Source organism: Pelmatolapia mariae, linkage group LG3_W, assembly GCF_036321145.2.
Source record: "Pelmatolapia mariae isolate MD_Pm_ZW linkage group LG3_W, Pm_UMD_F_2, whole genome shotgun sequence".
Lineage (NCBI taxonomy): Eukaryota > Metazoa > Chordata > Actinopteri > Cichliformes > Cichlidae > Pelmatolapia > Pelmatolapia mariae.
In genome coordinates, this window is record NC_086229.1 from 64,614,689 (window position 1) to 64,632,364 (window position 17,676).

General features: G+C 39.1%; 1 protein-coding gene and 1 long non-coding RNA gene across 2 annotated transcripts in view; both read left to right on the forward strand.

The window, feature by feature from the left end:
* Positions 1-17,676, forward strand: part of LOC134623870 (programmed cell death 1 ligand 1-like) — an 81,204-nt gene that overhangs the window by 29,824 nt on the left and 33,704 nt on the right. The gene's annotated exons all lie outside the window — the stretch shown is intronic.
* Positions 11,060-14,206, forward strand: LOC134624732 (uncharacterized). Its single transcript, XR_010093637.2, has 3 exons — positions 11,060-11,506; positions 13,257-13,367; positions 13,973-14,206. It is a non-coding gene; the product is annotated as an uncharacterized LOC134624732 (long non-coding RNA).

Genomic DNA, 17,676 nt, shown 5'->3' on the forward strand with positions numbered 1-17,676 from the left:
TTATATTTTGAAAATGAATTGATTTGCTTTGAAACTGCATTTTATCCTTTAAAAATTCAACTCTCGAATAATTTCAGTTTCACTCTCACCATTCAGTTTCAGTTCTACAATTCAATTTCAGTTCCAAAATTCAGTTTTTTGGAACCTACTTCCGGTTCCGGGTCAAGCGCAGATTACTAGAACTACGTTTTACTAGCGGACCGAAAGTGTTACTGACGGGAATCTACAGCATCTTGAGCTGAATTAAGACTTCAGAAGTCATTCGTCATGTCGAATGACCAGCCGATAAACTCTCAGGTTGGTAATAAATGTATTACATGTATAAGAGCAAGCGTCATGTTAACAAATGATAGCCGTACAGTAACTTTTATGCTTATTGTAGCTGTTAGCTAAAAACGCTAATTTAGCGTAGTTTGCCCTGAATTCAGCTTTGACAAACAAATATGATCGACTGTTTCTAGTAGAATTCCAAAGTTGTCATCTTGTACCCTCTCAGAGCCCTGTATGCTTGCAGAGACCCCTACAGTAGGGAAACAGGCAAAACGGTGTCCAAAACTTTGTATTTTAAGATAAGATAACCTTTATTAGTCCCACACGTGGGAAATTTGTTTTGTCACAGCAGGAAGTGGACAGTGCAAAAGTTATGAAGCAAAAATTAGAATAAAATAAAAGAATAAATACAGTACACAACTGTACAGAATAGAATAAAATAGAATACTATATACACTAGAATAAAATATACAATAAGATAAAAATGCTATATACAACTGAGTAAAAATACAACGATGCCAGAAAAGATTATTGCACTTAGTGTTATTGCACATTTGTGGATGTGTGTGTTTGATCAGTTAGCTTTATTTATGTCTTACACAGCAACCCAACTCTTAAGCTAACTTAATAACTTTAGCTAATGTGACCAAGTGGTCGGCGGGGTTCTACAAGAATGGAGAAAGAAATTGACAACGCCACCTGGGGGGGAAAGGCTAGCCCCCAGGAAATACAAACTGAAAGAAAAATAGTTAGGACAATTACGTTCGCACAGGTTCAGGGATGCACGGTGAGGCCGGTTCAAATATGAACGCAATTGGATTTATTATATAACATGAAAAAAACAACATACTAAATATTTAAAACAGCGTCCCAGTTTACAAGAAAGAATATATATACACAACCGGGGATTACCAGCAGCGGTGGACCAAAACAAAACCACACAAAGAAAACCTACTACAGTTTTTTCACCTGGTGCTGTACAACAAAAGAAGCGTGGAAAACGACCCACCACCTACGGTCCCACAGCCGCTGGTAGATCCTCCGTCCACTACAATAAAGATACAGAACATACACATTAAAAGGTGAAAAACATGGGACACAAACAGGCTCTCAACCTACAAAACAAAAAAAAAGAAACGATTAAAAGAAAACAAAAGTCTGTGATACAACACACCCAGTTATACACCACAGAGCACTGATTAAAAATACTTTCGCTCGGCGAACCAGCCCACAGCTGGTGCTGGGTCCGATTGTCCTTGGTCTGCTCGGTCTCACACAACTTCCCACAGCTGGGAGAAAGGGGAAAGGCAGTACCAATTTGTATAACCAGCCCAATATACAGCCGAGAATCGCCCCGGCCAGCCACAAAAGCTGGAGCGAACGATAGTCCAAGAGGGCGTGGCAAGGCAAGCTACAAGGAAAAACCGGGCCGCCGACAGATTAACCGTAATATAACCAAAACAACACAAGGCAAAACAAAATCAAACAACAAGATCAACAAAACAAGACAGCAGCAGGGCAGGCGCCCGACTCTCTACGTAACCAAAGCAGGCGGTTGGTCCCCGAGAGGGCACGGCAGCAACCAAACCCTACAAATAAGAAAAAGGCAAAACTAACCTTAGTCTTCTTTAATTTACAAAACTAGCAGCTATAAAATAAGCGGCTTACCCCAGAACTTGGAGGCGCTGTACTGCACGGCGGATACATTCACGCGTCTCCTCACCACGGCTGGAACAAAGGAAAGAAAAACAGCCGCGCTGTAGCGGGCCGCAGAAATATAACTACTAATTGCCGATGTTAGGGAGAAATCAGAAATCAAAGGGGAGACCTACCTGTAGCAATCACACGACCTGATCGCCTCAGTAATTTAACCAACAAGCCAGCGTCTACCGCTGTAGCGCACCAGAAGCTCGGGAGGAGATAATCCAACGAGAAAACCCGGCTTCCCTTTATACAGGTAAACGCCGCCCTGTAATCAATATACAGGTGGGCTCCTAGTTGACGTAAGCGCGCAGCGGGAGCAAGCACAGGAGAGAGAGAGAGAGAGAGAGAGAGAGAGAGAGAGAGAGAAAGCAGTAGGGCAAGTGGGGGCGAGAGAGAAAGGAAAAGCGAGTAGCCCCTCCGGCTACACTAAAGTGAATAGTTAGTCTAATTTATTAGTACAGCATTACTGGATCACCTGTTTAAAGTGATATAATATGATATACAACTATCACTGAAACAGCAAACTTTGTAAATAAACAAACAACACTTCTCATTCTCTAAACGTTTGGCCACAGCTGTAGATTACACTATCAGTGCTTATTCACTCTTGACAATAATTACATTTCTAAATTCTCTTTGTGCATTTACAGGTAAACAATATCTAATATTTTATCTAAATGACTGCTTTGTCTTTGAAAAGGTGAAGAGCCTGAGGCCGGTGACAGTCCAGTTCTACTCCAAGTACATCCTTACGGTGGCTCACAGGACAAGGCCACATTCCTGTCCTGCCAGGAGAGAAGAGAAACTTCAGAGTCTTCATGCAGTTCAACCACACCTGTCAGGGGTCTCAAACTCCAGTCCTCAAGGGCTGGTGTCATGCAACTTTTCCATGCCCTCGAGGACTGGAGTTTGAGACCCCTGCTGTATGGTGTTCATGCTGTTTTCTACCCCACAGTTACAGCATGTCTGACTGCCTGTTCAGCATATGCAAAAATATATGATGAGTTTAAGCATGTGATGACTAAGGCCTTCCATTATGGTGTTTGTCATCACATGTCACAGACATCTGGATGATCATTTGGAATAAACAAAAAACTAAAAACTTGTTACTTCATCTTTTATCTTTATTATTATTGTTTTTATTTTACATTTTTCATTGTTAGGCATTAGGTTTATTTGTAGTAGTCCTTTCCAACTTCTTTCCCTCTTCCATGTTACTGTGTCAGCTTGTCAGCATCTATTTGGGTTTGGAAGTGGAACAGAAAGTAAGGAAATCCAAAGTGCCATTAAAACCAGGAGAGGTTCTTATATTTCAGAAGAAGGGATTAATTCAAAAGAAATGACCTCAATGCCATATTTTATTTAGGAACCCTAGAGAGCACTTTGCAAAATAACACATTCTTATAATTTCACCCTCAGATGAGCCAAGCTACAACTGTCAGGGAAGGTGATGTAGGTACAGAGCATGTAAGAGTGGTTAAGTTAATGTCTCTTGTCTAGATGAAGGCACAAGAGGGATCAATGGCAAGGCGTAGAGATTCAGTATCTTCAGTCTTCAGTGGACACTCCATTTCTGGCACAAAACACCTGTAAAAGATGGTCGATTTAGGAGGTGACCCGACAACTTCAGCCTGTCAAACATAGCAATGGAGTAGTATGTTTAAAAAAAAAAAAATCTAATTAAGCATGCACTCAGTACCCTAAGAATTATTATGATAGTTAAACACAGTGATAGTTGTATATCATATTATATCACTTCAAACAGAGGTGATCCAGTAATGCTGCACTAATAAATTAGACTAACTATTCACTTTAGCTAAAGTTATTAAGTTAGCTTAAGAGTTGGGATGCTGTGTAAGACATAAATAAAGCTAAAATACAAAGGTTTGGACACCGTTTTGCATGTTTCCCTACTGTAGGGGTCTCTGCAAGCATACAGGGCTCTGACAGGGTACAAGATGACAACTTTGGAATTCTACTAGAAACAGTCGATCATATTTGTTTATCAAAGCTGAATTCAGGACAAACTACGCTAAATTAGCGTTTTTAGCTAACAGCTACAATAAGCATAAAAGTTACCTTACGGCTATCATTTGTTAACATGACGCTTGCTCTTATACATGTAATACATTTATTACCAACCTGAGAGTTTATCCGCTGGTCATTCGACATGACGAATGACTTCTGAAGTCTTAATTCAGCTCAAGATGCTGTAGAATCCCGTCAGTAACACTTTCGGTCCGCTAGTAAAACGTAGTTCTATTAATCTGCGCTTGACCCGGAACCGGATGTAAGTTCCAAAAAACTGAATTTTGGAACTGAAATTGAATTGTAGAACTGAAACTGAATGGTGAGAAGTGAAACTGAAATTATTCGAGAGCTGAATTTTTAAAGGATAAAATGCAGTTTCAAAGCAAATCGATTCATTTTCAAAATATAAAATTCAATTTCAATTTAGTGATGATCATTTTCAAACCATAAATTCAATTTCAAATTAGACTAATTCAAATTCAGTTTTCAAAAGCATTTATTCAAGTTACAATTCAGATTTAATCTGAGCAATTCAAATTCAAATTTAACTTATTCAAATTCAGTTTCTGATGGCACAGATTTCTGCCCATACGATGAGATGTACACAAATCTGTTCTGCAGCAATGGAGGTTGATTAAGCCTTGAATGCTGCTCCTACTAATTCCTACAGGTGTTCCAACTTTTATGGATTACTTACAACACCCTCTATCTGCATAAAAGCAGTGTTGGAACACACTGTAGTACCATGCCCCCATGAGCATCAGTTGAAGAGTATTGTACTGCAGAAAGTAGTGTGTTGTTACAAAAATGGTGAGAAAAAGACAACAATGGAAGAAAGACAGACCATCATAAAACTTAAAAATGTAGGTCTTTCTTACAGAGAAATTGCACAGAAAGTCAAGGTGTCAGTGATTACAGTTTCCTTCACCATCAAAATGCACTACAAAACTGGAGCAAACTCTGACAGGATAATGTCTGGCAGCCACAACTGAATCAAAGGCCAAGTTCTGAGAGTTAGCAGCTTGCATGATAGGCAGCTCACAGGACAACAGCTTCTAGAACAGCTTGATCATAGGGGTCGTAGTAAACAAGTCTCAGCTTCAACTGTGAAGTGAAGACTTTGAGCTGCAGGTTTGACAAGATGAGTTGCAGCAAGAAAGCCATTGGCAAGATGTCACAATAAGACAAAGGGGCCTACCTGGGCTATGAAACACCACCATTGGACTACCGAAGGCTGGAAGAAAGTATCTGATCAATCAAAAATTGAAATCTTCGGTTCATCACACAGGATCTTTGTACGCAGTCTAGTAGGTGAAAGGATGCTTCCACAGTGTGTTTCAGGGGTTCATCCTATAGCAAGATAATGACCCATAAAATAAGTCCAAGCTGTGCCAGAACTACCTCAGGAAAAAAAATAAGATGGTAACGTGGAATGAAAACATGGAGTGGTCAGCAGAGTCTTCAGACTTGAACCCCATCAAGCTGGTTTGGGATGAACTGGGCAGAAATTTGAAGGCAAAGCAGCCTACAAGTACCACATTTATGGGAACTTCTGCAACAGATGTGGGAACAACTTTCTGAAGAATATTTGATTTCTATTGTAGAAACAAATGCCACATGTGTGTTCAGCTGTTATATATCTGCCAAAGGTGGCTAATTTGATGAGTCAAAAGTTTAGAATACATTTTGATCTATATCTTGATGCATGTACATTCATCCAGGTAAGTAAATCCCAAAAGGTTGATTCTGTTCATCTGGACATAGTGTTTTAAGAAAATGCCACATCGGGATGAACAGAATCAACCTTTTGGGATTTTGTTCGTTAAATTAATTTCCATTCTTTTTTAACTCCAGTTGCTTATTTGCACTATGCTTTCATTTCAGAGTGCAATGAGACATTAAATTGCATAATTTTCACTTTTAAAAAAATGGAAAAACCTCTGTGTTCATCATAAATAATATCTCACCATCTACAGCTCACATTAGCCGTGGTGTATCACAAAGTTCAATTACAAATCACTTGGTCAAACCACATATCCTTTCACTGTTACACCACTGCTCACCGTTATTCTCTGAAGCCTCCCCGCTCATTCAGCTATAGCGGAGAGAGATTGATTTGTATCTGAGCTGGTTCCCAGTAAAGTCTGAACTGGGACTGGGTGTGATGCAGAGAGGTGGAGATTGGAGGTCTTGATTGAACTAAAACGCTTGTAATCATGTTTCCTGTTGTTTGAACTGTGTGTGTTTGTGTTCACACTTTAAACCAGAGCCAGACATCATCTACTCATCACTGAAGTAGTCCACCAGTCCAACCACTGACGTTCAGCTACTGGTCTCCAACTGGTCCCCTCAGCACCTCTGACCAGAGGACATCCACATGTTACAAAGAAGTATATGTATTATGTACTTTATAGAATCTTTTTCAATTATTTAGCCTCATGTGATTTAAAAAAATCCTATTTCAAGTAGAGTTTTAAATGTATACTTAAAAGTGAGTGTGTTTTATCACCAGATTAACAGTGCTGTTGCTCTCATGGTACTGATCTGGTCTCTCTGTCAGATTAATAAACCTTTGTTTTCAGTTATCTTCCTCGTGTGGTTCTGTGGGTTTCACCAAGGTGTCAGATGGAAAATTTGACTTCTTCTGGTTTGGTTGTGGCTAACCAATACACCTCTTATTTCAATAGAGGAAACAAAGAATCAACATTAAACTGGAACAGCAGCAATATTCAGTGAATGTAACCTGCAAAGAAGAATGTCAATACTAATGTTTGTGAAGAGGTTTGATGTCTTTTTTTTCCTCAGTCACACAGAAATGAGCTGATAGACAAAAACTCTCATTGTACATAATTAATTTTATTTTTTTCTCTCTTATAAACAGAACATTTGCACAATGACTGAAACTAGCCTAAATGTGAACCTAAACTAGCTTAACCTAAAAAAAAATGTCTGGTCTGGAAAAAATTAAGCAATTTAAGCATGTTAAGTTTGGCTTCAGAAAAATAATAATACTTCAGCAGTCTTTTAACAAAAACATGTAGGCACACAGAGAGCTAAGTGTTTAGTAGTAGATGACAAACTCATGGATATGTGACCCAGAGTGGATCTCCTGAACCTGCTCAGAATCAGCAGGTGAGAGATGTTTGAAACAGCCATTAATCCCATTGTAGAGTCTGCTGCCACCTTTTGGGAAAAAGAGTTGCTGCTGCTTTGTAACACCAGTTCAACATATTAGCATCCAACAGCAGACCATCAAAACACTTTAGTTTCAGTTTAGGTTTCATTTTACTTGCATGCTAAACAGAAATGAAGTTGAATGAACACAATTGATGAGATAAGAAATATTGTGCCTGTAAGAAACTGCAACCTTAATTTTATTTTATTGTCATCAATGTTATAAATGTTATTCATGTTAGCAATGCAATTTGTTTCATCACCATTCTGACGACCAGTGTTGGGCAAGTTACTTTGAAAAAGTAATTAATTATAGTTACTAGTTACTTCAAAAAAGTAACTGAGTTAGTAACTGAGTTACAAGATTCTAAAAGTAATTAATTACTCGAAAAGTAACTTTTGCGTTACTAAATGTTTAACCCTCTGGGGTCCAGGGTATAATTGGCCATTTTTAACTACTTTTGATTTTCCCTCTACATTATAGAGATGGCACGATACCACTTTTTTATGTCCGATACCGATATCATAAATTTGGATATCTGCCGATATGAATCCGATATAGTGTATTTTGTAATGTATTTGTATGTGTATTTTGTCATAAAACTGTTATTTATAAATATCTTGCTGCATTTTGTATAAGTTCATACTCAAGTTTTAAAAAACAAAAAACTAAAGCTATTCTGTTATACTTGTGTGCAAAAAATACACTGCACTCAAAATATTTTATAGTTCAGCAAAACTGATCAATCTAATAAACTTAAACCTGCACCATCCTTGCTATTCTGGTATCTTAAAGAGCACTTAGCAGAAATATTAAACAACCTAACTAAAAGGGTTGCCAACTCCCAGCAAAAATATTCGGGAACCACCCCCCACCTCATGATGCTTAATTGACATAATCAACTTTAATTTAATGCACATGTCAAAAATTGCACAGAAATCAATTCTTTTTCTACAATATTTATATAGATTCAACATCTTTCTTCAACAGAATTGCAGACTGCACAGATGGTACCTTCCCAAAGGAAAAAGTACTATAGCTTACTAGGGTGTATTAGACTTAACAGTTACTATATCCTCCTGAGACCCAGGGAAAAAAAAGTATTTTGATTTTGATTTTTTTAATATAAATCAAGTATTGGGTTGGTAAAAAACACATTGCAAAAACAATTTTGTTTTTAACAAACTTTATTTAAATTTTACAACATGTGCACTCCAGTGCACAAGGCGAGTTCATTGATCACGAATGTGAAACTAACAAAATTCAAGAGCTGATTAAGAAAATTAAATGCTCCACTGAAATCTTTGTAAGCAGGATTTTAAAACATATTTACATAAAAACATCACAAAAAAGTAGATCATGGGTGTCAACTTAGAAGTCACTGACATTTCACTGGCTGTAGGCCATTCGTCTAGGAACAACTGATTGCACTGTGTTTTTTATTTATTTCACAAACGTCCATTCATTTATGATATCTAAGAAAGCACTGTGATTTTTTGGAGACACAGAGGAACATTTGGCACTTCACACATCTCACATATGTTTTACTGTTGCACCCAAGCATTCTGCACCTGAAAGGCCTTGGGCTGTTAACCATTTCAGGCAAGTGGAGAGCACCATATTTTCTTACACTCTCATCTGGTTGGGGCTTCCTTTTCTTGATTTCTGGAGAGAACTCTTCATCACTGGTATTATTCAGGTCTTGTTCACATGTTTGTCCCTTGTTTATCAGTTCTTCGGCCAAGAGGAGCTTGAACTCCAGATACTGTGAGTTCTTTTCAGCTTGTTGCATGGCCTCGCTGTCTTGTCGATATTGAAGCCATGAGTTGGTGATGGCCAGATCAATGAAATGAAGTATGGTGCGAACAGTCCACTTCTTGGTCCGGCTAGATATTCTGTAGAAGCTGAGCATGCGATCACATAGGTCAACCCCTACCATGTTGATATTATATTCTGCAACCACTGCAGGTCTTGGGACTTGGATTTGTCTCTGTTCTTTCTTTGACCATCTGGAACAGGTATCCTGGGGCTCAATTCCATGAGCAGTTGATGCCATGACAACAGGCTTGTTGTCCATCCACTTGGTGACTGCTATTTCATCAGGTCTCCGTACAATCATTTCTGACGAACCTCTTGGTTTTGAGCTCAGGATGTTGTCAGCAGTGAAGTGGCACTCTTTTGGGATTCGATTCTTTTGAATTGTTCCTGTTCCTAGAAGGCCCCTTTCTTTAAGAGCATCCAGAAGACTGATGGTGGTAAAATACCGGTCAAAGTAGACTAGTGATCCTCTAGGAAGTGTCTCTGTTAAACGCAGGACTGCATTTCCACTTATTCCCATCTGTTGGACTTGAGTGAAGGTGTTCTTTCCCATGTAGGTTTCAAAATCAAGCACTAAACCACCTGGACTTGCAAGAACAAACACTTTTAATCCTGTTGGATTTGACTTCCCAGGTACAAACTGATGAACTGGACAACGGAAAGTGAATGGAACGATCTGTTCATCAATACAGACCTTTGTTGGCCTGGGCAGATTGAGGCAACCTTGGAGGACCCTCTTTAGAACTGGTCTGACTTTCCACAGGGGATCCTTTTTCTTTTTTCGCTTTCTGGCACACTGAGATCGTCAATCACTTTCAGCAAGGACCTGATCTTGTAGAAACGATCACGTGTCATGGAATCAGCTATAATTGCGACTCTTGTTTTGGTAGCCCAGTACATTCTAATTCTCGGATATCCAAGGCATGTCATGTACACAGAGATTCCTAAAAAGGTATTAATCTCCTCTGGTGTTGTGTTTAAACTACACCCTGAATCCCGTACCACACGCTGGTTGGTGAAGAAGGACAAGTCCTGAATTAGTTTTTTGTCAACGTACTGCTGGAAATACTGCTGTGGGCTCCAATCATTACGTGTCATTAGTGTGCCATCATCTCGAATTCTGCATTCTCCCAACACAGGCATGAACCTAAGATACAGAAAAAATACTTAGCAAAACATAAGTTAGAAAAATTATTTATACTCAAATATCCGATATAGTTCACTTAAAACACTTTTACACTATCTTTACAAGTTAAATTAATTAACTGTAAAACATTTCTGTATGTTACTGGTACTTTTTTACTCAAAATCAAAAATTCCAGATTCTCCTACATGTTGGTTTTGGACCAGATAGGACAACGGCAGATTTCAGCTGGCCCTGTGTCTTTCTCCATTACATCTGGCCCTACATCTTGGTCATCTTCGTCTGGTCCCTCATCTGGGTTCTCACCCTCTCCTGTCTGGCTCACATGACTCTCATCTTCTGAAAGATCTATGTCTGAATCTCCCTCAATGATTCTGTTAAGAATTCTCTCTGCCTCTGTCAAAGAGCTGTCTACTAGAAAAATGTGAAATAAAAATAAGTACAAAGTCCTGACATGCACTACATCAGGGGTCTCAAACTCGCGGCCCGCGGGCCATTTGCGGCCCACGGGCCATTTGCGGCCCACGTCACCTCTACTTGCGGCCCGCATATTGATGTGAAGAAATATTTTTAAAAAACTATTATACGAAAAATGATTTAATACGACGGCAGAGTGTTACGGGCATGGCCCTTTAAGACTGTAGCCTCGTGGGCGGTGTAGTCCTTGCAGCAGGGAGAACGTGTGGGACCCATACTCCGGAACAGTAGGAGGCGGTAATGCTCCTTTTATATGGAAGAAATATAGTGTCATCAGAATCCAACTATTTTTAGACATTGAATTTATAACACTGAATTTTTATCCTCCAAATTTCCCTGCAAAAAATATTCACCTGCAAAAATTCGCCTGCAAAAAATTCACCTGCAAAAATTCACCTGCAAAAATTCACCTGCAAAAAATTCAACTGCAAAAATTCACCTGCAAAAAATTCACCTGCAAAAATTCACCTGCAAAAAATTCACCTGCAAAAATTCACCTGCAAAAATTCAACTGCAAAAATTCACCTGCAAAAGTGATGACCTTAAATGACCCAAGCCAGAGCAATCAGCACTAGATCGAGTCGAGCGGCTCTCAGCCAATTAAATTACGCTGTTTGATCACATGACATGTTAGCCGGCAGTGTCTTCTGAAAAGAGAGCTGTTTAGAGGTGAGTGATTAAGTTTTTCTCCTAAATAGAGATCATTACAGAACGCCTAGTCCTACTTAAAATACCATTCATTTTTCTTTTATTTTATCATCTACTCGAACTGAGGAAAACGTTTGACTAACTCAAAGAAAAGTTCCGCGCCTCCCCTGCCTGTCTGCAGAGGCAGTTTTGAATTCAGGAGCGGCATGATGGCAGCGGCAAACCCTGGCGGTTCTCCGGTAAGTATATTATGTTTTATCTTCAAGTTTGTCTTTTGAAACGTTAATTTTATTTAAATCCGTTGGTCACGTATAAGGTACACAGACGGGGTCTTTGCTCAACTCGTCTGATGCGTGTCTCACTATGCGCTACATGCTAGCATCCTGCTAACCGAGCTAACCTTTACATGCTGTGCTCTACAAAATAGGATACTCGGTACAAAACCATAATCCGCAGATATTGATAGATAGACGAACACTGCAAATATAATGTGGGAAACGAGAACGGCATTTGGTGAAGGGGTAAAATACACTATGAATAAAGCCATAGAGTGAATGGCTGCCATGGTTGCAGAACGGCCTGATTTAATGACAAGAATGGGGAAGAGTGAGGAGAAGTGAACCAACCAAAGCCACAAAACACGGTCAGGCAAGGCGGGAATAGGGCAGTGATATGTCCGTCAGTATGAAGTTGGTGTGTGCTTTGGTGAACAAAAACTCGAGACCCGTAGCAGGAAGATGGGAGACTCGTGTTTCACTGGAATAGTGGTGAATTAAAACATCCTTTGTTGGGGAAATTTAGGTGTAAATGCATCCATACAGGCGAGACAGAGGCAGACCAGGCAGTAAAGAAAACAATGCAAACATTAGAAATATTAAAACGGAAATATGGGATTAATATAACATACAATTAGGGAAAATTAAAGGGACACAATGTAAATTATACTGTAAAGTCATTAAAACAGCATAACCTGATTAAAAGAAACATGTAATTGGGTAGGGTGGTGGTGGTGATGATGATGATGATGATGATGATAATAATAATATTAAAAAAACATGTACAAGATGGGCATGTATACTTGTACCCAGAATTTAACAACTATAAAGTTGTGGCATGCCAGTACCTTACCCCATCCATTATATCCACACTTTCAGAAAAGGATATGGTCAATATCTTTACAAATACTATCTAAACTTAAACAGATAGCATAAGTTAAACGGGATATTCCCTCTGCGCTCTCCTAGAGTGAATACATCAAATTAAACAAATAAGTAGTCTATGGCATTTAAAAGTGGTTACCTACAATTCTGAAATGATAATACTAATTCTTATTGATGATGATATTGTATTTGAAATCCTGGTGTAACACTGAACCCGACATCATAAAATGATTACCCTTGTAATATCAGGGAGCTACAACCAAGGAGGGAAAATATTACTATCTCACCCCTTGTATCCAATTACATAACAGCACTGCTTAGTAAAGGTGTTGAATTAGCTGGGTCGCTCAGTTTGGGGAAAATTGTGGGGAGCCTGCAAGGGCCTCAACTTCTCCATTCCCACAATGTGCAACAAATGGGCACAGCTGATCTTCAAGATTGGAACATCGGCCAATTACTTCCAACTTTAACGTGTTTTTGCAAAAGTATTCTTAAAATTGTCTCTTTACACAGATCATAATGATACAAGATGGCACTTGTGTAATTTCCTATAAATTCAATAAATCTAAATAATTGTTATCAACCCGGTAAATCCTGAAAAATGTTTTAACAGCTGTGTTAAATTAAACTTCATACTGACACATGCTGGAAAGTGCATTCATGAGACAATTCATGTTTTATGCCTTCTAGAGCAGTAGCAATCAAAGACTTTAAGGATTCTTTTACATTTTTTAAAAACACTCTGATTAAGGCATAAGTTGTTCTTTATCATCAGATCTAAGTTTGTTTAAAGCTTCGAATGTTTTGGGGTACTCTTCTTTGTTTTCAGGGTTCGTGGCAACCACGGATGGGAAAATGTGGAGGTTGCACGGCTGATGTTTACTGTTCGTGGCACAGGAAGAGGCAGTTTCATTTCAGGAATGAGTGTGCACAATCAAAGGTTTGTTCTCATAAAATACTGTCAACCTCAAATGTTTCTGACATAAGATGGAAGGTGTTGCAGCTTTATTTCCATTATTTAAAAATACATAAACATTTAAAGGGTATAGTTTTATGAAAAAAGTTTTATAGTAATATGTCTTTAGAGAACAGTGCCCTATCCAGCAGGATATATTGTCTGATATGTGTCAGGTGTTTTTTGTTTTGTTTTGTTTTTTGTTGTTGTTGTTGTTGTTTCTTTCAATTTCCATTATTTACCCCTCAAGGAAGAAAATATTGGACAGGTCCTACAAACCCCAAAGAGCCTTCAGGACTCTGCCCTATTTTTAGTTATTCACACACCTTTTCCAGTCTGTTACTTCCTTCCAAGAATGTTCATTCTGTGTTAATGGTCTGGTTGTCATCTCATGTGTTGCCACTGATCATCACAACCCTTTTGACACCTTTTAAGTGATATACCTGGGTCCTTCCTACATGCCCTGATAATGTATTATTACTGTTGTCATGCACACATTTCATGTAGGGTTAGAAACAAGCAGGGAATTTCTCATACACACCAAAAGAAAGGCCATACCTAATTTAAATATTTTTTATATATTATTTCAGAATAGAGCGACTGTGGAGAGACCTCTGGGTGGCCGTTACATGCATTTACTACGATGTTCTTCACAACCCTGAGGAAGAAGGCCTTCTTGACATTTCAAATGCTGCACACCTCTTTTGCTGCCATTACATCTTTCTTCCTCGACTAGAGGATAATTTTAATACATTTTGCAGTGGATGGGACAACCATCCACTGCGAACAGAAAACAACATGAGTCCCCCAACCAGCTGTGGGAGTTGGGTCAGAAAACACACAGGTAAAGGTGCACATTTTTAGTACTCATTGATTCTCTTACAGAGAATGTGATGATTTTATGGATAATTAAAATCAGCCATAAATCCACAAACACAACAAGCTGAAAGTCAGTGATGCTGCTCGGTTTGCAGTCCTGAATATGACGGCACAAGCAGGATTCACTGCACTGTTAATGTTAGCTATGTTATATTGCTGCCTCTGTTTGGTGGTGTCGAGCCAAACGGACTTTAACGTGTGTTTGAACGAGCTGACGGTTCACTCGTTAAGCTGAAAGAAAGATGCTTTAATCACAGGAGTCACACATGTGTCCACTGTACCATCTGGGAACTCTTCTTGTTTAGCACTCGTAATAACACAAACACTAAATCCTCCTTCTCTTGTGCTGTTTTGTAGCAGTGTATACACCTGAGACTGTCACCTGTCTGTCTGTCCTGCACTCTCTCTCTGTTTCTTTCTCTCTGATTGTGGAATAAAAGTATGAACATGTATTTATAAGTTACACTTGTGTTTGAATCCTGCAGCTTATCACACATTTGATTTCCATGTGTGACGACTGCAAGTGTCCAGAGTGAGGACAGACTGAGGGAGCCACTGCTGCACATCATCTGTGAGGCTTTGCACCCCTGATGATCCACCAGGACACACTCAGCAGTGTGTGAGGAAGAGGAGGAGGAAGAGCCAGCAGCAGCTGACAGATGGAGAGAATAGACAGACTGTTCCCTGTTTGTGAAGGACTGCTAGAAAAGTTTAAAATAACTAATTGTCTGTCCTGAATCAGTCTTATTAGGTAATGTTCAAATAATGTTATCATTCCAGTGTTTTCAGTGTGGGAGAAAGTACTCAAGGCCTTCAAGTTACACACTATGAAAGGCAGCAACAAGTTTAATATTCAGAAACCTAAAGTATGTATCAGCAGCAGAATGGAGCTAAAAATAAATGTTTGTTTCAGTTCTATGAAGCTTTGAGTATTTTGGATTAGTAGTACTGCTGTGTTTGTTGCATCATATTGCTGTAATTGTTTATATGCTTTATATATTTTGAGGTAAGTTGATCTATAGTGTTACATCATATTCTATAAGGATGTTATGTGTTTGTATACTTTCTGCCCAGTTTGACCCATTTAGCAGAAGTCAGCCTGTTTAAGGCTCTGATATCTATTCTGTATGACTTAAAGCAGTTATGACATGGTCTGATTTTCTCACCCAATAAAGGAATATTTCATATATCAGTCTACTCTTCATTCTATCAGCAACAGTTATCACAGCTCGTACATTTTCTTTTTACACATATATGTGAGCATTGAGCCAAATTTAGTAATGCCAACATATCAAACGAACAACATTTGTCTCTTATATATAATACATATACACTGTCAAACATATTTCTCTTTGAGTGAAGATTTAAGGTGATAGGACTTATAAATAACTGGAACTTGAATCTTTACTGAAGCTCAGTGTTTGACAGAGAGTTCACTCACATGAATTTCACTCACATGTGCTGTACCTGCACATGTGATGTGACAATAGAAGTGATTTGATTTGAGAGTTCAAACTCACTGCTGTAATAACTTATAATGATTAATATAATAACTATAATATTGGCCATATCATATTTACACTGACTTTAGTCTCATGAACAACATTGGCTAATTGTTATTTACTAGCTAATCCTAAATGACTGTTCAGTACAGATATGAAGGCCAACAATCATGTTTTACAGTCCTGTGGTCTCAGCCTCAGATACTTATTAAATCACACAAAGCTCGTGTAGAAACAAACACACGAACAAAATATGTTCTCCTTCATTTCTGTCAAACAAAGTTGTATGAAACGTTTCCAGCTGTTAGTATCATGGTTGCTAGGCAACCTGGGCAGCGCGACGGAGGCTAGACCGTCCCATTTCACGAGCCTCGCACTTCCGGCCTTAGCGGTCTTTGAGTACGCGGCCCTTGAGGATCGTTGAGGCTGCGTACTTTAAGGCTGCAGACCCTGAATTGGGATACAGCCCCTGAATTGGGATACAGCCTTAATCCCTCACCTCTAAACAGCTATCTTCTAGGAGACACACTGCTGGCTAACGACAGAAAACGCAGCTGTTTCGTCCACATGTAAACGGTGTTTGGAATCACCGAAAACAGAGATTTTTTTTGCGTTTACGTGTGGACGAGGAATACAGAGTTTGTCACGCAACGTTAAAGGTATGTGACTTTTTTCACGTCACGCTGTGCGATACGTTATTGTTTACATGAGATGAATTACAGAATGGCAGATAGTCAGATTAACAGTATTTTGTCTCTATCTTCAGGTTTTACACGCTTATATATACACACCAGACTGTCCCTCTATTTAGAAAGGCAGAGGCGTCACGGTGTGATTATTTTACATGTAGTTGTTTTTTTCATGTGTAATAATATTCAACATTGCTATCAATAAATTTTTCAAAAAATGCCTCTCTGTGCAAAATCGGTTTAAAAACAGTTGGATACTTTTTGTCCGTGATTTGAATCGGTGGAACAAATCGTGGCAGGATCAGCCTGATGTTATTTGTATCCCACTGTAACTTTATTGTATAAAGAGCTAACACCTCCAAAATGTCAGGAGTAGTTAGTCATTACAACAAGTGTTTGTGAACTAAAAATCAAGAATGTGGGATACTGTTTGTCCATGATTTGAAGAGCTCAGCGCGTGCTCCCAACGAAGGGAAAACAAATTCTGCATGGGAGACCTACCTTGGCACTTGTGCAGGTGAAACCAAAGGGAAGATGTGCTTCATCATATTTTCTAGTCTTAGAATGAAGTTGGTTTCGAAACAAATTCAGCTATGCTTCATCTCCTGCTTTGCGTTTGTGTGGGCGCCCTGTACTAGCAGTGTCCAAGCGTTGTTGTTTGTTTGTTTTTTTTCCCCTGCAATGGCTCTGCGCCTCCCCTAGGGGGCGGGCCCCACACTTTGGGAAGGTCTGCTATATACAATAATGGATTTCTATACATTTAATCAGATGACCACTTTGGTTGTAAGATTCAGATAAGTATTTATTGAAAGTTAGTCATTTTAAATGAAATAACAAACAAAAGTATTTTTGTGCCCCCCCTTTCCCTGTTAATGCCCTACCTGGCCCCCTAGCAAAACTTAGATCCGCCCCTGCACAGTTACCAGCTGTCAGCTACGTAGAAAAGGATCCTGGTGTTATTTGTCTCTCAGAAACAGTTCATAACTTCCCTTCAACTCATTCATGTCACCTAAAAGGTAAACCTGTTTCTCCATCACCTGTTCAGCTCTGATGATTCAGTAAGGACATCTCCTGGTTTCATCTGCATGTGTCCTTCTTTTTTTATGTAGCTGACAGCTGGTAACTGTGCAGGGGCGGGTCTAGCAAAGTTTTGCCAGAGGGCCAGGTAGGGCATTAACAGGGAAAGGGGGCACAAAGAAATACTTTTCTTTCTTATTCTCATTT